The following is a 24,184-nucleotide window of genomic DNA, read 5'->3' as shown; positions in this document are numbered from 1 at the left end:
CATCTCACACCTGCTAAGCCAGGGACCGGAGCTAGACTCCAGGGCAGGGCACATGGCACCCTTGTGAGGGGTCCTTGCAGAGATGCCCCCAGCCACACTAGGCATGGCCCCGGGGGCCCTAGTCAAGGTTGGGGCCCGAGTAATCTTTCTAAAACACAAATCAGCCGATGCAGCTTCTGCTTAAAACCCTCAGTGGCTCCCCAGTACCCTCAGGAGCAAGTCCAAAGTCTTACCTTGTGCTCTGCCCACCCCTGAGCCTCATTCCCCATCACTTCCTGCTTTATTCTCCAGCAAAACCAAACTGCTTGTGGTCCCCAGGACATGCCATGCTTATTCCTGCTTCCCTGCCTCTGTACATCCAGTCTCCGTGTCTAGCGCATCCTTCGCATTCTTTCTCCTCTGTATCATTTCATCCTCCTGAGAAGCCTCCTAATTGGGCCTCTTCTCCTGTGAGAATTCTCCCCGCACCCCCAAGCTGGTGTCTCCCCCATATTCTTTTTTTTTTTTTTATGAATATATGTGTTCTTTATTAGGATGCTCACAAGAACGACACATTAGCACTGTCCTTCTGCTGTGACAGAGAATGCATACATCTGACCCACATCATGGCAGGACATAGGCAGGGGTCAGGGCTCTCAGAGCTGGTACCAAGTGTCTACTGAAGAAACCTCCATTCACCAAAGCAAGGATGTTCCCTTGAATTCCATCATCTCTGCTGTAGCTCCCAGTTCTCCATGACTGGCCCAGAATCCTCCATTCCAGAACCTCTTGCCACACCTTCAAGACCTAGGTCAACTGTCCCATGTCTCACTCACCAAGGCGCCTCTGGAATTTTGCAGCATATCTCTTTGGTATGTTGCTGCCCTGCCACCCTCAGAGGCATAGGTGGGAGTTGGGGGGGAAATATATTACCAAAAGCAAACAGCAGGGGTACATCAGAAACTGACTCTTGGGACATACACCCAACAACTTCACAGAATACGTGCTTCCTCCCCAAATGATACATAATGCCCTAGAGAGCAAAGGAAACCCCTTGATTATTCAAACACGATCCTGTATGCTGGGCACAAGGGATACAAAGTGGACAGTGTTTACTTCCATCATGCCCTGCACAGTAGGAAGTTGGCACCTGAAAGCTGGAACCAAATCTCTACCTTGGCTCTTCCCTGCCTTTGAATGGTGTCAACCACCCTGCTTCCACCTGTTCTGGGCATGCATTTTCCAAAAGGGAGGATAAGATGGCAGAGAGAGAGTGGAAGTGGAGATTACAGGAGAGGCTGGGGAGGAGATGACAACCTAAAAACAAGACAAAAACAATACAAAAATACAAAAACCAAATTGAGCACTACAATATTTTATAACAATAGAAGGTAGCTGGAAATACTATATGCTAACAGACAAACGATACATAACCCCTGGGGTAGGAGTCAGCAGCAGGGAGTGTGGCAGAGGCCACCTGTTTAGACTAAGAGCCTTTCAATGGACTGTTGGATGGATTGGATCTGCTGCTTCAGTTGTGAGCCTTCTTTGATGGTGACAGAACAGGCGATGACAGGCCTGGAGACCCCACGGGCTCGCCCCAGGGCCTGCTTGGAGCACACAAACACGTAGGGCACATTCTTGTCCTCACACAGCAGTGGGAGGTGCAGGATGATCTCCAGGGGCTCGGCGTCTGCAGCCATCACAATGAACTCAGAGATGCCTCTGTTGAGGGTTTTGGTGGCCTCATTGGCTCCTTTTCGAAGCTGCTTGTAGTTACATGACTGCTGAACGAGGTCCAATAGTTTCTTGGTGAGGTGGGCATCTGCAAGAGGGTAGGCCTTCGGATTTACATCAGCCTCAGTCATTGAGTCTGCCTCGGTGGTCTCCTGCCTGATGCCGCAAGGACCTCCCCCATATTCTAAGAAGTGATCTTATATGTGTCTATCTCCCCAGCTAGACCACCCCCTGTTCTATCCCTCTGAGTCCTCAGAGCTGTACAGAGGACCATTCCACAGCCGGCACTCACAAATGTGTACCAATTCCTATGTATCAGGGGACACATGGGGTCCCCAGTGGGGAGTGCAGGACCACAGACTGGCTGTGTGGCTTTGGGCAAGTTCCTGGACCTCTCTGTGCCTCTGTCCTCTTCTGTAGGTTGTGGTCACTCTGAGTTAATAGACGTATAACATAGAACAATATCTGGCCTGTGCTAAGAAATATGCCTGTTATGCTATGCTGACAATGGTGGCATCAATACCAGGGTCCCTGTGCTAGCTCTGTCACTGACTGGCTGGCCGTGGGCAAGAGCCTTTTCCTGGCTGAGACTCAGTGTCCCCAACCTCAAAACAAGGCCATAGGATGGTTGATCCCTGTAGTGGGTTGAATAGTGGTCCCCCAAAAAGGTACACCCACATCCCAGAACATGTCACTGTGACCTCATCTGGAAAAGATTTCTTGCAGATGTAATAAGTCAAGGATCTCTAAATGAGATTATTCTGGATTATCCAGGTAGGTCCTAAATCCAATGACAAGTGTCCTTATAAGAGAAAGGCAGAGAGGGAATTCCCTGGTGACCTAGTGGTTAGGATTCTGGGCTTTCACTGCTGTGGCCTGGGTTCAGTCCCTGGTTGGGGAACTGAGATCCTGCAAGCAGCACGGCATGGCCGAAGGAAAAAAAAAAAGAGAGAGCGAGAAAGGCAAAGGGAGATTTGAGACACACAGGGAAGAAGGTCATGTGAAGACAGAGACAGAGACTGGAGTGAGGCAGCCACAAGCTAAGGAAAGCCTAGAGCCATCTTCTAGAAGCCACCTGGAAGAGGCAAGAAAGGATTCTCCCCCAGAGCCTTCAGAGGGAGCATGGCGCTGCCCACACCTTGATTGCAGACTTCTGGCCTCCAGAACTGTGGGAGAATAAATGTCTACTGTTTTAGGTCACCCAGTTTGCGGTCATTTGTTACGGGCAGCCACAGGAAACGAACACAATTCCTAAAAGGTTCACCTAGCTCCTGTGAGAACTGACCCAGAGATTCTCATTATTATCAGATATGTTCTCCATGGGTAGCCCCAGGGCCCCTGAAGCCTGAGAAGGAGAAACCCTATTCCTTCTCTGAGATATTGATCCTGGGACACTTAACACTTCCTCCCTCATCATCCCTTAATAACCCATCAATACCCGTGGTGGTTAGAGCTGGAAGAGTCTTTTGAGATCCTTCCTCATGCCTCTGCACCTTAGTATAGGCTATTCCCTCAGGCGGAAATGCTATTCCCTGCTGCTTCCATCTGCCACTTGACTACTCAGTCTCCCAGTGGGCTCAGACATCCCCTTCTCAATGAAACCATCTTCAAACGCTCACCCACCAGCTGCTTGGCAGAGTAAACCCTTAGCCCCTTGTCCTGATGTAGCAGGGGCCATGTCTTTATTCATTTCTCTATCATCAGCATCTAACTCAATCCCCAGCCCCGAGCAATCACTCAAGCCACTTGTGCTGATGCGAAGGCAGGCTCCCATCAAACACCCGCAGCATCCAGGTTAGGAGACCAAGCCTGGGTTTGCTCAGGGCCACTCAGAGGATGGCCTGGGTGGCCCTTGACAGTGGAGCTGAGAACTCTGGCTTCAGCCACTTCCAAGTGACTGTACCTCTCTGAGTCTCGGTTTCTTAATCAGTTAAAAAAAAAAAAAAGGAAAAAGAATGTACAGCAAACCTCAAAGGGATGAGAAAGTGCTTGTGCAGCATTTCAGAGTTACAGCTGTTGTCTTGGGGCTGTGGCCGCTGCCGTCAGGCTGGGACCAGACCTGTGTGTCTCTGTCATCCAAACACAGCGGGGCCTGCCTGGGTGTGCTCATGTCCTCGGCCTGTAACCCTTTCTGGGGTAATGAGTTCCATACGTTTATCTTTGCTGGGTACTGTGAATTCCTGTTTATCCAGAGACCCACAGAAATAAACACAATACTCAAATGACCAGAATTTTCCATCTCAGCATGTTCAAGGACAACCCCAGTCACAGCCATCCCCTGGGCCTTGCGAGACCCTGAGTGCGCATCACATACACGTCCCCCCAACCCCCGTCCCTGGCATGTTTGGTTGCATTTCACCATTTGGTGGGGCCAGTTATAGAACTGCAGACCACAGGAGCTAGAAGGGCCTCAAAGAAACCCCTGTGGGTTTCAAACCGGGCCCCGAGGAGCCCTGGGGGGCGGGGAGGTGACCCAGGGCTATTTGGGGGAGTGGGGAACGAGGCACGCTGAGAAGGCAGAGCTCAGGGTTTTACATATTGGGCTATCACATGAGATTTTCCTTTAAGGAGGGGGGTTTCTTTTGCTAAAAACAAAATAAAAACACCCGTAAAATGTCAGAAACCACCAACAAGGTTCAAATCTTCCTCACTTGACAAAGGAAACCTCTGGAGCCCTGAGCACCTTAGCAGAGGTGGCCGATTGTGCACTGGTTGCTGGATCCTGAGGTCTGGCCTGAGCCCATAAGGGGCAGTGGGCTTCCTACCATCCTGTGCCTAGATTCCTGCCAAATCAGAACACCCTCTGCCCTGCCCACCCCCCGGGTGGAAGTTGACTGGGCTTCCCTCGTGTATCCCAGACTGATCTCCTTCCAGCTTTGAAGAAGAGGACCTGCTCGGGGACCAGGGGTTTGGTAAACACGACTGTGGTCACTTTCCCCATCCAGGTCATCTCCTCCTGCAGGGAGGGTCCTGCCCACACGGCCCCCCGCCCCTCCTCCTTCCCGTGGAGCCAGCAGTCTGGACATCTGCTGGCATGTGGGTCAGAGATTTGTGCTCGGGAAGAGCCGGGAAGGGGGGGGTCGTGGCCGGGCAGCAGGTGGTTTCCCGAGGAGGGGTTCAGGCGTGTGCGAGTAGCGCAGGGCGGTCACAGGCAGCCCCACTGACCAGGGTCGGCTTAGTGATGTGCTGAGCTGAATTCTCAGAGCCTCACTCCCTCGGTGTGTGTGTGTGTGTGTGTGGGTGTGGGTGTGGGTGTGTGTGTGGAGTCCCTACCATGTGGGGTCCCAGAGGTGAGCAAGACCCAGTGACCCTCCAGGAGCCTGCGGTCCAGCGGGAAGACAGACGTGGAGGCACTCAGATGCTGTGCTATTTAGGGGGGCGCTGGGAGCTGGAATATAACAAAAAAGCGGGGGTGTGAATGAGATGGGGGGGTGGGGTAGGGAGGGACTCCAGGGAGAGTGACATTGAATCTGGGAGGAACTGGAGTAAGCCAGGCAGAGGAGCAGGAAGAATGGTGTAAGAAGACAGAATGACTGAGACCGATGACGACATTAGGTGAGATGATGCATGTATGACGCTTAACAATCATGCAGGCCACGGGCGCTCAAAAAATGACAGTGATTCTTGTAATTCCTTGTCTAGAATGACGGAGTCATGGGCTCTCAGGGGACCTAAAAGGTCATCTAAGCCAATGTTTCTCAACAAGGAAGGGGGGAAATGGGTGTGATTTTGCCCCAGGGGACACTTGGCAATGTCTGGAGACATCTTTGATTGTCACAAAGATTGGGTGGGGAGGGCTGTGCTGCATTAGAGATAAAGGCCAGAGATGTTGCTGAAAATCATACAGGTGCTAAGGGTGGGCCTCAACTCAGAGTGTCAACCACACCAAGGTTGAGAAGCCCCTCTCTAGGCTCACTTCCCTCAGGTTTCCCTCCCTCTCTGAGCCACCTCCACCAACTGACTGTCAGGTCTGCACTTGAGCACACCCCAGGGACAGGGAGGTCATTACTGTCAGGCAGCCTGTTCTGTCCATAAGTTCAGCATATTCACAATGTTCCTTTTCACCATGATTTGAAATCCCTTCTGCACGTTCCTATAACCTGCAAGCATTTGTCCTAGTTCTGACCCTGGAACTAGCCTAAATTGAGCATCTGCTTCAGATGCCTTCTAATGTTTGTGACACTTCAAATGTTTGTGAACCTTCAAATGTTTGTGAATCTTCCAATGTCTGTGAATCTTCAAATGTTTATGAACCTTCAAATGTTTGTGAATTTTCAAATGTCTGTGAATCTTCAAATTCTTGTGAATCTTCCCTGTTCCAGGCCCCTGCATGTAATCAGGAAGCTTGACCTGGGACGTGGGGTGGTCCCCTGCCTGTATGAAAAGCCTAAGGATCTCAGCACCCCTACTTGGGAGCCAGCAGGGCCGGGCCCGAGGAGCCTTGTGTCCCCGGGTTCTCCTGCTGCCACTTGACGCCCTTGGTCATGCAGCTTCTCGGAGCCTCAGTGTTGTCTCCTGTCAAATGGGTAGGAAGACAGCCTGGCTTTTTTGCTTGGTGCCATGATGCTCAAAGGAGGTAACAGATAGGAAGATGCGTTAGAAAGGTGAAGACACTGTACAGAACAGTGTAAGAGGTTAACCTTATGGGCCAGGTTTTTTATTTTTTTTTTAATATTTATTTATTTATTTGGCTGTGCCAGGTCTTAGTTGTGGCATGAGGGATCTTCATTGCTGTGTGCGAGATCTTCGTTGTGGCATGCGGGATCTAGTTCCCTGACCAGGGATTGAACTTGGGCCCCCTGCATTGGGAACGCGGAGTCTTAACCACTGGACCACCAGGGAAGTCCCTGGGCCAGGTATTTTCATGTATATGACTGTCTTCCTATTCGCTGATAGCAGAGGCAGAGCGGCAGTGGTGATCCCACTTTACAGAGGAGCAAACTGAGGGGGCAGAGACCACAATTAAGACATGGCAGGAACCTAAGTGTCCATCAACGGATGAATGGATAAAGAAAATGTAGTATACCCATACAATGGAATACTATGAATACTTAGCCATAAAAAACCCCCCAAAATTTGCCATTTGCAACATGGATGGACTTGGAGGGCATTATGCTAAGTGAAATAAGTCAGACAGAGAAAGATAAATACTGTATGATATCACTTATATGAGGAATCTAAAAAATAAAACAAACTAGTGAATATAACAAAACGAAACTGACTCACAGATACAGAGAACGAACGAGTGGTTACCAGTGGAGAGAGAAAAGAGGGGAGGGGCAAGACAGGGGTAGGGAATGAAGAGGTACAAACTATTATGTATAAAATAAGCTACAAGGATATATTGTACAATACAGGGAATATAACCAATAGTTTATACTAACTATAAGTGCAGTATAACCTTTAAAAATTATGAATCACTGTGTTGTACACCTGAAACTTGTATAATATTGTACATCAGCTATATCTCAATTAAAAAAAACATGGCAGGGCCAAAAGCTGAACCCAGATCCTCTGGCTCAAATTCAGGACCACAAATGCCAGAGGCACGGCAGCCAAGAGAGGGAGAGGAACGCACTGGGGTAAGAAGACAGGAGGCTGCCTGGCACCACCCGTGGGAAACACCGCCGTCGCACACGCTTCTGTTGCCCCTTTGAGGCTTCCCGTGGCTGGGTTCACCTGAACACAGGGAGCGGGCCCACACCCAGGGCACCTGCCCCTCTTTCACACCCCCCTCCTCTTCCGCTTCCTCTCCAGGCCTGCTTCCTTCCTCACTTCAAAGCTCACAGGTCCTCTCCTTAGAAGCCACTTTCTTTTCTTTCTTGGAATCTGCCCAGGAAGAGACGCCTGTGTTTCTGTTTCGATTTCTCCTCAGGCCCCCGTGTTTCCTGGGGAGGTTGGGGCGGGGGTGGGGGGATGTGGCCCATGGGCAGCCACCCATCAGGCTGGGAAGCGTGCCTACGGGGTCTCGGGCCCTCTGCTTCCAGGTCCTGACACCCGACCACCCCCTCTCCTTCTGCCTCTCTATCTGTCATCAGTTTGCCCTCTTCAATCTCTGGCTCAGAGACTCACAACTTCAGAGATGGGAGGGTTTTTGTTGGAATCCAGGCTCAGAGAGGGGCAGGGGCTTGCTTGAGGGAACACAGCGAGCAGGGGCAGATGGGAGTCTCCTGCCTTTCCCACTGTGCCAGGCAGGAATCCTCTCTCAGCCTCTCCCCCCACTGCCACCCTCAGGACATTTTCTGGGTATGCTTCTGCCTCCTCCACCTGTGACATCTTTTTCCACTCCTCACTTTGTTGCCCAACTCATTCTTTAAGACACAGCCAGTGTCACCTACTCCAGGAAGCCTCCCTGGATTGCCTCCCACTGCGCCCCAGCTCCCTGGGCTGAGAGATGGTCCTCCTCTCTTCCCATAGCACTATGACTACATGGCCTCAGGTGGAAAACTTGTTACTTTCACACCAGGACTCATGCTCATCCTCATGCTGGCCTGTGATTTCTGGTGTCATGAATGGAATTGTTGGCTTCTCTGCCTTCCCTCGCTTGTGAGTGCCTTAAAGCCTGCACCTTAAATCTTTTCTTTCTTTCTTCTTTTTTTAAAAAAATTATTTATTTATTTATTTATTTATTTATTTATTATTTATTTTTGGCTGCACCGGGTCTCAGTTGCGGCACGTGGGATCTTTGTTGCAGCATGTGGGATCTTTAGTTGCAGTATGCGGGCTTCTTAGTTGTGGCATGCGGGCTCCTTAGTTGCAGCATGCGGGCTTCTTAATTGCGACATGCGGACTCTTAGTTGTGGCATGCGGGCCCCTTAGTTGCAGCATGCAGGCTTCTTAGTTCCAACATGCCAACTCTTACTTGTGGCATGCATGCGGGATCTAGTTTCCTGACCAGGGATCGAACCTGGGCCCCCTGCATTGGGAGCATGAAGTCTTAGCCACTGGACCACCAGGGAAGTCTCAAATCTTTTCTTTCGGGACGTCTGTCATACAGAGTGAAGTAAGTCAGAAAGAGAAAAACAAATACCGTATGCTAACACATATATATGGAATCTAAGAAAAAAAAAAGAAAAAAAAGGTCATGAAGAACCTAGGGGTAAGACGGGAATAATGACACAGACCTGCTAGAGAATGGACTTGAGGATATGGGGAGGGGGAAGGGTAAGCTGTGACAAAGTGAGAGGGTGGCATGGACATATATACACTACCAAACATAAAATAGATAGCTAGTGGGAAGCAGCCGCATAGCACAGGGAGATCAGCTTGGTGGTTTGTGACCACCTAGAGGGGTGGGACAGGGAGGGTGGGAGGGAGGGAGACGCAAGAGGGAGGAGATATGGGGACATATGTATATGTATAACTGATCCACTTTGTTATAAAGCAGAAACTAACTCACCATTGTAAAGCAATTATATTCCAATAAAGGTGTTAAAAAAAAATCTTTTCTTTCTTAAACAGCTTTACTGAGATCAAATTCACGCACCATACAATTCACCCGTTTAAATGGTTTTTAGTGTATTCGCAGACAATGGGCAATCATCACTATAGTCCATTTTAGAACATTCTGATCACCTCAAAAAGAAAACCTGTTACTTTTGGCTATTATCACCCAGCCCCCATGTTCCCCCTCATTCCCACCCCCAACCCTGAGCAAACACTAACCTCCTTTCTATCTCTGTGGATTTCCCTATTCTAAATATTTCATATGAATGCAATCATACAATATGTGGACTTTTGTGACTAGATTCTTTCACTCAGCATAATGTTTTCAAGGTTCATCCATGTTGTAACATGTATCAGTACTTCATTCCTTTGTATGGCTGAATAATATTCCATTGTATGGACGGACCACATTGTGTTTATCCCTTTGGATTGTTTCCACATTTTGGCTGTTATGCATAATGCTGCTATGAATATTCCTATACATGTCTTTGTGTGGACATATGTTTTTATTTCTCTTGGGTAGATACCCAGGAATGGCATTGCTGGGTCCTATGGTAGCTTTATGTTGAATTGTTTGAGGAACCGCCAGACTATTTTCCAAAGTAGCTGCACCATTTTCCATTCCCACCAGCAGAGTATGATGATAGATTTCACCACATCTTGGCTGTCACTTGTTATTATCTGACTTTTTAATTCTAGCCAACCTAGTAGTTGTGAAGTGGTGAGTCTTACACATCTTTTATGTGCTGGGCAGCAAGGCCTGGCAGGGGAGCCCTGCAGGCAGATCCAGGGCTGGAAGCCCAGCTCTTCACTTCTGCTGGGGAACTTCACCTGGCTGAGCCTCATCCTTTTCGTCTGTGGAATGGAATAATAGTAGGTGGTCTAGAGATCATGAGTGGAAAGCACTTGGCATAAGTGCTCTCATACAACACGTGCTTGATCAGTGTGAACTACAGTAACAGCTACAGTGATCACTCCAAAGCCTGGCAGTTTCTGGCACACAGTGGGCCCCAGTGGATGTGGGTGGAGTGACCAGCGGCAAGTTTGCCCCGGGGAGGTGCCAGCTGAGGACCTGGGCTGGACGCAAGGGAGCCCAGGGAAGCGCTCACAGCCTCCCATCCAGGGGCCCCTTGCCTGAGCCCTGCCCCATCCAGGCCGCTCTTGTCTGGCACAGGGAGCGGGAAGCCGTTTTCTTTCTCAGGCGTTTTGAGACTCAGCACATGTTAACCTCCTCCTGATGGTTTGAATTAGAAAGCAGCTGATGCCTTCTGGAAACCCAGGGAAAAACATTATTGTTGGAGGCCAGTCTCCTCGTTGGCAGAGCTGACTGCCCTGGCCTGGCATTTCAGAGCACAAAAGCCTTCGCTGGCAAAATTGGAGCCTTCCCTTGGGGGCTCCCCTCCCCTCTTTCTCCCCTCTTTCTTCCCTCCCCTCTTTCTCACCCAGCCCCAGCCGGGAGGGGAGTTGGGACAAGAATCCCAGGCTGCACGGGCCCATCCACCCCAGCAGCATGTTGGTGGACTGAGGTCTGACTCAACTCCCTGCCTGGCAAAGGCCCAGGGTCTGGTACAGTGCAAAGGTGGTGCCCTCGAGGGAGCAGGGAGGGGAGGCTGCAGGGGAGGGAGCAGGGCCAGGAGGGGATTGGCAACAGGCTGGCCGGACACGGAGCCACGAGCCACGAAAAGGAGAGATGGTGTTGCTGATTTCACTGGACAGATGAGGAAGCTGAGGCTCAGAGAAGTGATGTCCCCTGGCAGGGTCGCAGAGCCAACAGTGGTGGCCTGAGGCCTGGACCCCAGGTGGCCTCCCAGGCCCCACCTTTCTGTTTCATGCTGAGAATGGCAGTAGAAGTGCTTTGTGAACCAAAAGTACACATAGGAGGGGTTTTAAGTATCCTTCTTACAGCAGTTTTCCTCGTCCGGATATGCCCTGTCCGGAGGGTCCCTGGGGAGGTGGTCAGAAGATGCTGGAGGGGCTTCCCTTCGAGCCGGCCATCAGCTCTGCAGCAGCTTCTGCTTGGCCACCGATGGTTAGAGCCACATGACCAGGGCTGCCTTATCTCTTCCAGGGCGGCCGGCCCAGCTCCAGGAAGCCAGGCTTCAGATGGGCAGCGGTGATTGTCAAGACCTGCAGCGCCCCGATAAAGCCTCCGCAGCATGGGACCGGACAGACCCAAGGTCCCATCGCTCCCCTTCCTTCCCTGGCCTCGACTGCCCTGGCTCCTTACACTCCTCCCCGTTCCCCACGAGGACAGACCGGTCACCCCCTCCTACAGTCCTTTGTGGCTCCCTGGGCTCGAGACCAAGCCAACCCTGGGTCAGGAACACGGCCACATCTCGGCCAGAGTGTGGGTGCCTCCATTTGCTCACCCTAAAATGAGGCTTCTCTTGTCTCCGCCCCACAGGGTGTTGGGAAGATCAAATGAGGTAACATGTGATATGCATGAGAATAGAGGCTGGCACAAGAGAAGGTGCCAGTCACGTTCTTTATCCATCTCCCCAGAAATGTGCCTTAGCAGTGCTGTCCCTTTGCCTGGAATTCCTCTGGTCTTTCCGGACCCTGCCCCTCCTTGAAGGGCGAGTCTGAATCTCACCTTCTCCCCAAAGCCACTGGACCACCAGGGAAGTCCCAAATCTTTTCTTTCTTAAACAGCTTTAAGAAACGTCTGTCCCCAGGCCCCGTAACCTCCCTGTGCTTCACCCTCACATCAGTTGGCATTGGCCTCTTTGAGGAATAAGAAGAGGCTGGAAGGAGGTACCCTCATGGGATAACCAGGGCTACCTGGGGTGGTGAGCTGCAAACGATTTGGACATTCCCCCCACCGCCATCCCCCATTGTGTGTGTTTGCGTCCCCTCTTTTCTACATTATGCATAATTTACATGAATAATTAGAAAAGAATTCCAAACAAATGCTATTGTCAGAAACATCTGCTCCACTTGGTTGACCACTTCACTGAATGATGCAACTTGTGTCTGTCATGGCTGTGTTGACCGTGATCGTCCAGGCAGTGGTCCTTAGACCTGATCCCCCGTGCACACCCGCTCACTCTCCCTTCCGGTGTGACCCTCACTAACTCGCCAGCCTCAGCTCTGTCGGCTCCAGCCCCGAGAACACCCACCACTAACCATCTGAGGTGTCCCCACAGTCCGCACCTGCTCTCCCTTCCCGAGGTCCAAGTTTTGGTCCAAGTACAGCTCAGAATCCATCTCCTTTGGGCTTCCCCTGCCACGCCCACCCAGAGCCCATCTACTTCAGCACTTCACTGGCTTCCCCAGGCCGCTAGTTAACTGTCTCCCCATTAGGCGTTACTGTCCTTAGGAGCAGGGGACACATACCTCCCCACCCCCCCGCACCTGGCACGGTGCCCGGCACACAGCAGAGCAGGTGCTCAGGGAGAAGAGCACTGATGATGGTGATGGAAATGATGGCCACCACCACTTCCGGAACACTGACCTTGAGCCTTTACCTGCTCAGCTCTTTACCCGGATTCTGTCACCTAACCCTGCCCTCCCCGCAACCCAGGGACTCCGGTGCTATTAAGTGCATCTTACAGAGGAGAAAAGGCCACCGAGAAAGAAAGGCCTGGACCTCAGACCGTGTCCCGGAGGCGCAGCCCCTCTTCCTGCCTTGATTTCCTCTGCTGTGCGGGGGATGCCTGACACCTGCTCGCCTTTCCTCCCTCCAGGTGGTCATGAGGGTCAAATAGGACAGTGAGCATTATGTCCAGTGCAAACAGCTGTACGAACCCCCGGGTAGTGGAGTAAATGCATATGGGAGGACCCATCCAGCCCCGCCAGCTGGGGAGGAAAGGGAATTTTTCACGTTCCTTTTTCCACTTGCTCTCTAAGGATAATAGAGAAAGTGAGCCGATTACAGGGGCCCTCTTTGCTATAGGAGGACTCAGGCACGGGCCCCTGCACCCCCCATGCCCCCATCCCTTTCCTTCCCCTTCACCGGCTCCAGCCACACCGGTTTCTGTCCTAGTCAGAGCCAAGCTGCTGCCCAGGCTGTGCTCTTTGCTTGCAAAGCTCTCCCACTCCACTCACCTGATCCTGACCCACCCTTCCAATTTCAGCAGAGATGTCAGCCCCATGGGGCAGCCTTTGCCAGGCCCTGGCCCTGGCCTGTGCCCATGAGAGGCTGGCAGAGCCCATAGCCTTTCAGTGGTACTCATCTTTGTTCTAATGAGACAATTAACTGTGTAATAAGGACATTGACCTCTCCCGCCAGTCCATAGACTCTGCTAGGGTGGGGAGGGCTTCCGTCCTGTTTGGGTCAGGTCCTCGGGACAGACATTCAGCCGAGCACTCGGGTGTGGCTCGGCAAAGGCTCACTGACAGACAGAATGAATGAAGGCGGAATTCAGCCCCATCTCTCACCAAAGCTCAGCCCGGCTGTGCCGTGGGTCCAACTGAGGATGCTCATCGGTCCTCAGATATCAGCAGTGTGTGGCATATGGGCTCTGGAGCCAGACGGAGTCTGAATCCCAGCTCTGCCGCTTCTGAGCTGTGTGATGTTGAGGAAGTTGCTCAACCTCTCTAGGCCTAATTGTAGCACTGAGATAATATTAGTGCCTCATTGGTGCTATCCATATGGGTTACATGAGTTAAAGATTACAATGAGTATGACTGCAATTATTATTATTATTACTGCTGGTAATGACTCAAAGGAGTCTTGCTCCCAATTAATATCTTTGTTCTGTAGCAGTACGGGCCCAGGTCTCAACAACAAAATTGGAAAGGCCTGGGAAGGGAGCCAGAAGCCCGGGGGCTCTACCTCAGTGGCCCAGCCCGGCCGTGTGACCATCTCGCCCACTGGCCAGATGACTAACACCGGCAGCAATCATATTTCCTAATTTGCTACCTCACAAGGGTGTGGGAGACAATCAAACAGAGACATGAATGAGAACTATTCTCTCTGCAAATATTTCTTGGACACCTACTGTGTTCCAGGGCTTGAGGAGGACCAAACAGTCAGTGAGACCACAGGAGCCCTCCCCCTGGGAAGCCAGAAATTAAGGGATTACTAGGAAGTGAGCAAGTATCCTATAAACAATCGTTCTGCTTGTGGCCGATCTCTGTCTGCAGTACAATCTAACGGTTCAACGGGGAAGTACCTCCCGCTCTGCCTCCTTCTAGCGATGTGATCTGGGCACATCCCTCAACTCTCAAAGCCTCTGAGTCTTCCTTTATGAAATGGGCTTGGAGGTGCGCATGAACTATCCCCCGCCTCACCACACTGGTGGAAGGATGAAGGAGCTCGTGCGTGTTAGGGCTTAAGCACCACGCTGGACATGGCTAAGCTCTCTCTGGATGGTCGTGATTGTCAATGCCATGATCTTTGCCATGACCTTGCCACCTGACCCTGAGCTGGCACCTGGGGTTAGTGAGTGAGATGCGCATGCCCTTCAAAGAGAGAGAGAGACCAGGAGCGTGGCTGGCACCCGGGGACTGTGTTCCCTTCCCATCACAGGCTGACTTTTGTTACACACACACACATGATTGTACAGGAACATAAGTAGGCTTGAAATATTCCAGAGAGTGAGGTGAGGACATTTACCAATTACCTTTTACTTTTATGTATTGTTCAAGTAACAGAGTTTTTTTTTTTTTTTTTTTTGGTTTTTGTGATAAATATACAAAATATAAACTTTACTGTTTTAATCTTTTTTTTTTTTGCCACGCTGCACGGCATGCGGGATCTTAGTTCTCCGACCAGGGATCGAACCTGCGCCCCCTACCGTGGAAGCACGGAATCTTAACCACTGGACCGCCAGGGAAGTCCCTGTTTTAATCATTTTTAAGAATACAGTTCAGCGGTATTAGTACATCTGTATTGTTTTGCAACCATCACCACCATCCCTCTCCAGATCAGTTTCCACCTCCCCTAACTTAAACTCTGCACCTTTAAGTACAAACTCCCCGCGCCTCCTCCCCGAGCCCCTGGCAACCTCTCTACTCTACTTTCTGTCCTGATGATTTTGACTATCTGGGAACCTCACATAAGTGGACTCATATAGGATTTGTCCTTTCGTGGCTGGCTTATTCACTCAGCATGGTGCCCTCAAGGTTCACCCATGTTGTAGCGTTGGTCAGAATTTTATTCCTTTTTAAGGCTGAATAATATTCAATAGATTACTTTTGCAATTGGAAAAAATAAAGATTGACCCAAGACAGCAACAGAAAGAATGACCGTGTGAATGACCGACAAAGGAATGGTAGATGACTGCTGGGGCCTCGGATGGGGCAGCGGGCTGGTAACGTGGCACAGGAGCCCCGTGAATCAGCCCTGGGTGTCCTCTATCCTAAGAGGAGGGAGTCGGGCCTCCTGCCAGGGCTCTGGCCCCACTGTCCCACGGCTGAGAGGACAATGAAGACACTCAGCCTGCCAGCCAACGGCTGTGACTCACAGGCTGTGAGGCCAGGCAGGCCCCCGATGCCCAGGGCCATTCAACCTGGGCAGTGAGCAGCTCAGAGTTCCCGGTCCCCTTCTGATACCGGCCCTGCTCCCGGTCTCTGGGGACAACCCAACTGGCCTGGTGAGTAAGGAGACTCCGGACAATCCCTCCTTTCATAAACCTCCACTGCTGACTAATGCCTCCCAGTCACGCTGGGCCCTTCCACCCCAGAACCAGTCCGTGCCCTGGAGCTGGTTCTGTGGGGTTTGGAGGGAGGCTCCCCCATCCCCGCTGGTGCTGCCCTCATGCCCTGTCCTGCCAGCTTCTGGGCCCTACTAGTCAGCCCTTTCTCTCCCGGGCCATTTCCCTTTCCTCCTGTCAACCCCCAGCCCTCCCAAGCCCTCGCCCCTGGGCCTCAGGTTGGTCCTGCCATGATCAAACCTTTGTATACCCTCCTCCTGCCCATCTCTGGCCTTTCCTGTTAGAACAGTTGGGGTCACCAGGAGATGACTCCAATGGGGGGATTCCAGGCACTCAGGCAGACCAGTGGGGACTATTTCTGAGCATGAGTGCAATGGTATCTTGAGATGCCTCCAGCTCCTTCGGGGCCCACGGAGAGGCGTTGTGGAAAGAGATGGGCTTTGGAGTCAGACTCGAGTTCAAATTCTGACTCTGCCCCTCACTAGCTGGGTGACCATGGGCAGGTAACTTAACATCTCTGAGCCTGGATTTCTACATCTGTTTAAAAAAAAAAGGGGGGGGAATTCCCTGCCGGTCCAGTGGTTAGGACTCTGCGCTTTCACTGCCGAGGGCCCAGGTTCCACCCCTGGTCGGAGAACTAAGATTCCACAAGCCACACGGCATGGCCAAAAAAAAAAAAAAAAAAAAAAAAAGGACTGGGCATGGGAATAACAATTCCTCCCCTCCAGAATGGATGTAAAGCACCTTCCAGAGGGATTCTGGACTTGGCTTGGGTGGAGGTGACTGGCCAGATAGAGGACTCAGGAAATGGGGTTGGGATGCTTTGGGGAGCACCTGCCCTCCAAGGGGAGGCCTCAGCCAAGGAGCACGCGGCTGGTAAGGGCCGAGCGGAGTCCCTCTGATGCCTTGGCCCTCAAGGTGGATTGATTCCCAGCTGAGAAATGGCCTCTTGTTCTCAAGGTTGGCGGGAGGGTGAATTCTTTTGTGATACCATGATACCGCGTGAGGGCAGGAGCTGCACCCCTGGAGGGGAGCCTGGCATGGGTAGTCCCAGGCATCAGATGACAAGCAAAACTACCCTTGCTCAGCTGTGGAAGGGAATCTCCTTCCTTTTTCGCCAAGAGGTGGGAGGGGAATGAGAAAGGGCCATGGCCGGCTTCTCTTACTAATGAGGCCTAACTGAGGCAAGCGTGGGAATGACTTGGCGGGATCCGAGAGGCAGCTTGGAGAACTGGGAAAAGCTCTGGCCTGGGAGGTGAGAACTATGGTCCCAGCTGCCCGCCCCACCTCCAAGACGAGTGGCCATGCGTGAGTCACAGTCTCTCAAGTGACACAGCTCTTATCTTCGAAATAAGGAGGTGAGATGTGAGGTCTTTCAGGCCCTTTCCAACTCTGAGTGTCTAACTTTGTAGCCATCTCTTTAAAGATGAGAAGCAGAGAGGCTGAGCTAAAACAGATGTGGCGGATAAAGCCAAGATAATCAGCCGAGCGGTTTCTCTCTCTCCAGTGCCCTGCGTCAGCAAGGCCTTGGGTGACTTCTGGCATTTGTTCATTTCGATAGGTAATCAAGGCAGCATCTGTGGGCCCGAACTTCCGGATGAGAGGCTGATCAAACAGTTTTTACCCTCAACCCTTCCTCTTTCCTAACCGGCGTGTGTGTGATGTGGACATTCTGAGTCCAACGAGGCTCCAGGCTGGCTCTCGGCATGGAGCGTTTCCTAAATATGGTTTCTTTGCTCAGAGCCCCTGGTCCTCCTGACCTTCCACAGTCAGCTGGAGTCTGGGGATGCCCATTCCCTAAAGAAGTATTTTTTATGTGTCTCCCCAGTGCCTGGCATCAAAATCAAAGGTTCCAGGGCACGTTTGTTAGAGGGGATCCCCAGGAGTCTCTGGTGTGTGAGATAACCATGCTTCCTGCCCCTGAAGGGCTCACCAGCCAGGCAGAGAGAGGAGGTGACCCAGTATCCACTGGGCAAAGTGGCAGGAGGGCGAGAAGGGCTCTGGGTGGCTGACATGAGCTAAGGCCTCAGAGGCAGGTGACAAATTTAGGCAGCATGCAGCTCTGAGGGTTGGATTTCATTTTAAAGTAACCCCCGCCCATTTCCATCCTGCACCTGGTTTGCTTCCTTCCTCACCTGATCCCATTCTGTAATTACACGCTCACTCGTTTATTATCCGAACTCTCCTCTAGAAGGAAAGCTCGACAAGGAAAGTCTGTTGCTGCCTTATCCACCATCTAGACGCAGTGCCCGACAGAGCCCCGCGCAGAGAAGGTGCTGGAAAGCCCGTTTCGCCTGCATAAAGGCATGTGAGCAGGTAAGCGACAAAATCCAAGTCATGTTTCAGGGTGGCGGAGTTGCAGAGCCGAGTCAGAGTCGGGCAAAGAGGTTGAACATTCCGTCTTCTTGAGAACCCGGGACATTTTTTACTTTTCGCTTCCTAATCAGTGGTTTCTTGCCCTTCGCCGGAGCCCGGGGCGCTGAGCATCCGGGTTGGAACGCGGACTGCGTGGGAGGGGCGCGAAACTGTGGCGGTAGCCCCGAGAAAAGAATCGGTTTTTGTCCTCATCTTCGCGTGCACCTGTCGTCCCAAAGCCTCGACAAACACTTTGTCATTCACCTTCCAAGCCTCTCTGTGGATTCAGCCTGGGGGGTGGGGGCGGGGCAGGGTGGGGACAGGCCGGAGCCCAAGGAGCCGCATTCCGCGCATTCCTGCCTCCTGACTGCTCCTGGTACCACGGCTGTGAGCCCGGGATGTCCAAAAATTACAGCTGACTCATCCGTGGGTGAGCAAGGCCAACACGAGGGGACGGGTGGAATCTCCTGGGGTCTGCCTCTGACGAGGCCCCCAATTCACAGGGGAAAGTGGGGCAGGGGGGGGACGGTCGATGGCCGGGATTTAGGCCGTTTCTGCTCAGGTGTCCCTCGAGGTGCCAGGAGGTGGTGACAGGTGCAGCTCGGTGTCGTGGATGGGAGCCTGGGCCGGGACCTCCGCTACCTGGATTTGAGTTCTGGCTCCATCCTTATCACCTTTGGAACCTTATCAAACCTCTCTGGGTCTCAGTGTCCTGGAGTGGAAACGGGGGCAGTATTGGTTCCGACTCCACAGCGCGGTCGTGAGGATGAAGCAAGAATGTGGGTAAGATGCTGAGCACAGCCCCAGCACAGAGGAATTGCTTAACAGTGGTGACTTGTGCTAGGACGTCCGCTTTCTGAGGCAATGACGTGACACATGCTTCCAGGCCACCAGGCAAGTGTCTAATGGGTCCTTGCTTGGTCCTCCAGGACAAAGGCTGCAAGACAGGTGGGGGGAATATTCCTGCCCCGCCGTGGGATTGTGGGTAGAGCCACCTCTCTCTGACTCTCGCCTGTCCTGACGGAGCCTCTGGGGAGCGGAGGGCTGTGAGTGCACTCACGGATGAGCCCACACTGACTGGGCAGAGGCTTTTCTGGTACTCACGTCTGCCTCCAGATGGCTTATAACCAGATCCCTGCCAAATTCCTTTTACCTCCCCCCAGGACTTATCTGACGCCAGAGCATTTCTCAAAAGGGGGAAACACAGGCATATCGTCACCACCTCATCACCGCATTATTACAGCCCTGGCTCGCCCTGCCTTCCAGCTGTCTTCCCCAGGGAAGTCTCTGAAAGTTTTTCCCCAGCTCCTTCCGGGGGCTGCCGGGGAGAGTGAAGTCCAGGAATGAGGATGCGACACAGGACGAGACCTTGAGCCAGTCCCTGGCCTTTTTCACTTTCCCCGTCGTCTGTGAAACGAGGAGGCTGTCTGAGGTCATCCATTTCCGGCAGTTCAGTTCCAGGGGGTTCTGGCTCCCAAGGGCGGGGGAGAGCCGGCTAGATGAACACTTGTTCCTCTTTGGCAGGAGAGCACAGGGCTTAGGTGACAGATGGCTCTGGGTTCAAATCCTCACCCTGTCCCCTTGCCAGCTCTGTGATCTTAGGCAAGGCTGTCACCCTCTCTGAGCAGTTGTCCTATCTGTAAAATGGGCATGCTAGTAGCCACCTCCAGAGCCACCTTAAGGATTGAGATGATGTGTGTGTAGAACTCAGCATGGTGCCTGGCACCCACAATATTATAATTTTTCCCTAGAAATATGGGCTTGGTCATTGTCACTGAACTGCTCACCTTAGACAGTAAGAAGCCACGGCCAGGTGGTGGTGGTGGTTGGTGGGAAGAGAATTCAGACCATGTTTCCGTGTTTCAGCCACCACACCAGGCCGGCTTCAGAAAGAAGCTGCAGTAACTCAGAGGAAAAGTCCCACAGTGTCTGCTCCGGCTCCCTGGGCGGCTCTCAGTACACGTGCCAAGAGATGGCTTGGCGCCGTGCTCTGCTCCTCATGCCCATTAGCGTATTTCCAGATGTTTCAGGCAGCAGCCGTGGAGTTCTTTCAGGTTCTGATCCTTTGGATCTCCTTTTCTGCAGCTTCTCTTTCCTCTGCTTTTCTCCAACTGGGCAGACTTCACAAAGGGAGGGCCGGGACAGCCAGATACCTCATAAAATGCCCCTTTTACCAGCAACAACATGAACCGCTTTTAGTACTACGATTTAATTAGTCCCATCCTGCATGTACCTGAGGCCTGGGAAATGGTGGCCTGGGGAGTTCTGGTGACTCAGGGCAGCCAAATGGAACGAGCTCTCTCCTGAACACCTACTCTGCATGGCCTCTTCACCCACATCATACTGACCTTCCCAACCCCACGAAGTAGGTGATATTAGCCCCCTTTTCTCGATGAGAAGCTAAGACTCAGAGAGGCTGTGTAACTTGCCCAAGGTCACTCAGCTATTGAGAGGACCCTACTGGCCCAACTCCAAAGCCCTAGCTCTTTCCATGACAGACAAATGTCTTCATGGTCTGTGCATGGCCCAAGCCCTGGGCCTTTGCTACCAGCCGTCTGTCTACCAACTGGGTCCCAGGCCATGAGCTTCAAAGCGAAACCTGGCCCAGTAAGCAAGTCAAGGAGGAGAGTCAACTCGCAGGGAAGCAGCAAAAAAAAGGGGTGTGTGTGAGGGTGAGTGTGCCTCCAGGTGTGAGGGCATGTGTTTATGTAAGGATGCATGTGTGTTTGTGTCCAGGGATGCACATATGCGTGTGAACCTTTGTGTGCTGCATGTGAGGACATGTTGCGGTATGAAAATGTGTACCCACATGTGTGTTTGTGAAGGTGCACTTATGTGTGAGGGTGTGCGTGCACACACAAGTGGGCGTACATGCGTGAGGATTGAGGGTCTGTGTTTGTGTATGAATGTGTGTGCACAGAGGATGTTTGTGGATGCATGCATGTGTGAAAATATATTGCGTGCATGTGTGAGGACGTGTGCCTTGTGTGAAGATGTGCGTGCACACAAGTTTGTATACAAGGGTGCACATGCGTGTCCTCGTGTGAGGGTGGATGTGTGCACAAACGTGGGAGGGCATGTGTGTGTATGTGTGAAGATATGTGTCGGGATGTGTGTGGAAGGGTGAAACAGTGAACGCATACACGTATGAGGCTGTGTGCTCCCGAGCGCGTCTGCGCACACACGTGAGGACGTGTGCGCATGCGTCGGAAAGCTGGGCCAGGATGGAGGTGGGGTTGGGAACGATGTGATGGCGACCAGATGGGTTTTTTGTTTTGCGAGACCTCTTTGGTGTTGAGTACCAGGAGTTTCCCAGCACCGAGGACAGATCTTTTTTTTAATGTACTTAGCTTCTCAAGTGGTAAAAGGGCAGCAAGCAAAGCTGGGGTTTCTCTTCCTGGAGGGCTGGACTTGTCCGCCCTGGGCATCACAGACGAAGGTTTACCTTGGCCGCCTGCGGACTCTGCGGGCCCAGCTTGTTTAGGCTCGTTAAGGAGGAGCAGCCGCTGAGAGCGCCGGCCTCTCCCTTCCACCCCCGGGGCCTGGTTCTGCTAAAAACACTTGATTTAGAGTTTCTCGCTTTGCTTTCCCTGGCTGGGTGTCCCGGCAGGAAGGGAAGCACCTAGGGCCCGGGCTGCTTTGTCCGCTGAGACTGGGGAGAGGGATTCGGTTTCCCCACTGAGGTGGCTCCAGCCCGAGCAGCCCCGGTGGGTCTGGCCTGTGAGTGTCTGCTCCTTAGGGTGGGTGGGGTCGGGCTGAGATGGGAAGCGGGAGAGCGGAGCCTCGGGCTTGTGAGATAAAAGTCCCCTTCTGCATAGAGCGTGTGATGGTGTGAGGGAGCTTGCGTCTCTGCGTGTGTCCCGCCGGGAAAGCCCCTCTGTGTTCATTTAAACCCTTAAAAATTTTTTTCTTAACTCATTCCGCCCTCACGCTCCCGCCCCACACCTCCAATTTCCTCTACATTTAGCCTCTTGGGGATCATAAAGACTAGAGTGCCTTGGCTCTGAGGAGACATAGTGGTCCACACCCTCTCCACAGAGAACCTCCTCCATAACATCCTAAGCGTGTGCCCACCCAGCCTGCCTGGACCCTTTCCGGGCCACTAGACGGGAAGCCTCCTGAGGGCAAGGCCTGTATCTCTCTCTGAAGCCTGTCACTGCTCCATCGTCTGGCCAGGTGCCTGCTGCCTGGCACATACTGGGCCTTGGTACATATTTATCAGATGTGTGAAGAATGAGGTAACTCATTGCTGCTGCAGGTAGACAGCCCTTGGTAGATGGCCTTCGTCCAAAGATCATTTGGATCTTTGAGTCAAATTATATTGAGCCAAAATGTGCTTCCCTTTGGGACTTCCCTGGTGGTCCAGTGGTTAAGACTTCGCATTCCAGTCCAGGGGGTGCGGGTTCGATCCCTGGTTGAGGAGCTAAGATCCCACATGCCTTGCGGCCAAAAAATATAAAACAGAAGCAATATTGTAACAAATTCAATAAAAACTTTAAAAATGGTCCACATCAAAAAAAATCTTTAAAAAAAAAAGTGCTTCCCTTTGAAGGCAAATATACACTTTTTTTTTTTTGTTTTTAATTGGGGTAGAGTTGATTTACAATGTTGTGTTAGTTTTGGGTGTACAGCAAGGTGAATCAGTTATACATATGCACATATCCACTCTTTTTTAGATTCTTTCCCCATATAGGCCATTACAGAGTATTGAGTAGAGTTCCATGTGCTATACTGCAGGTTCTTATTAGTTACCTATTTTGTATATAGTAGTGTGTATATGTCAATGCCAATCTTCCAATTTATCCCCCCCCCCTTACCCCCTGGTAACCATAAGTTTGTTTTCTACATCTGTAACTCTATTTCTGTTTTGTAGTTAAGTTCATTTGTACCATGTTTTAAAATTCCACGTACAAGCGATATCATATGATATTTGTCTTTCTCTGTCTTACTTCACTCAGTATGACAATCTCTAGGTCCATCCATGTTGCTGCAAATGGCATTATATCATTCTTTTTTATGGCTGAGTAATATTCCGTTGTGTATATATGTACCACATCTTCTTTATCCATTCCTCTGTTGATGGAAACAGATTCCTCTGTTTAGGTGTCTTCCGTGTCCTGGCTATTGTAAATAGTGCTGCAATGAACATTGGGGTGCATGTATCTTTTCAATTTATGGTTTTCTGAACATATACTCCTCTTAATGCCTCCTGGATCTAAGCTGAATGTAGTTCCCATAACCGATACTCATATCACACAGATATGAGCAATTTTTTCAGTGGACATCTTGAAATGTGGCTCATGAGCTGGACCCCAAATTCTAGGTGTAGCCTGGTCAGAGACCAGCACACTGGATATTATAGGAGTATGTCTCCCCTCCCCCCAAAGATATGTTAAAGTCCTAACCCCTGGCACCTGTGAATGTGACCTTGTTTGGAAATAGTGTCTTTACAGATGTAATCAAGTCAAGATGAGGCTGTATTGGAGTAGGGTGGGCCCGAAATCCAGTGACTGACATCCTTATGAAGAGAGTGATTTAGAGATACACAGACACACTCACAGGGAAGAAGGCCTTGTGAAGACACAAGAGGCTGTTCCTTTCCTGGGCAGAGCTTGGAAGGGGGAGGGGCAGGGAGAGTAAAATATATGCGTATCTGCTGATCACCGCTGCATTTCCTTGGCTAGTTCTGTCATTCACTGTGTTCTCAGAGTGGGGGCTTTGTAATTACCAGGACATCTTTTTCTTAATCCAGTCATTTGAATTTCCAGGCCCAAATTAGGTTGGGGAAGCACCCAGAATTTGCAGACTTTAATAGTCTCAGTTTCATCAGAAGTTTGCTGAGCCTCTATAGGCTCTGTGCCAGGCCCTGGGCCTGGGAGGTTCACTACAGGTGGTTATATGTGCCTTGCACAGGACGGCTTTGCACTGGCTCCTGAGGGAGCTGGGATGCAGACTAGCCAAGGAAGGGTGCAGCCAGGCAGTCAAGTGCCACTGAACACAGCTTGGTGTTTCCCACCTCATCATGTAAGAATGGCCAGATGTGCTACAAACACAGTCATTTTTACTGA

General features: G+C 51.5%; 1 protein-coding gene and 1 pseudogene across 2 annotated transcripts in view; one reads left to right on the top strand and one right to left on the bottom strand.

Moving 5' to 3' along the window:
• Nucleotides 1–492: 492 nt before the first annotated feature.
• Nucleotides 493–1,898, bottom strand: LOC309610988 (NHP2-like protein 1 pseudogene; annotated as a pseudogene). The gene has a single exon. The product of its transcript is annotated as an NHP2-like protein 1 pseudogene (transcript).
• Nucleotides 1,899–16,447: 14,549 nt separating this feature from the next.
• Nucleotides 16,448–24,184, top strand: part of LOC309611018 (uncharacterized protein) — a 177,161-nt gene continuing 169,424 nt past the window's right edge. The window contains exon 1 of the transcript XR_014234283.1: nucleotides 16,448–18,077. The gene's annotated coding sequence lies outside the window, so the exon portion shown is untranslated. The remainder of the gene's footprint in view (nucleotides 18,078–24,184) is intronic.

This window comes from Balaenoptera borealis (genome assembly GCF_965194805.1).
Source record: "Balaenoptera borealis genome assembly, chromosome: 14".
NCBI lineage: Eukaryota > Metazoa > Chordata > Mammalia > Artiodactyla > Balaenopteridae > Balaenoptera > Balaenoptera borealis.
This window is presented reverse-complemented; position numbering and strand designations above follow the sequence as displayed.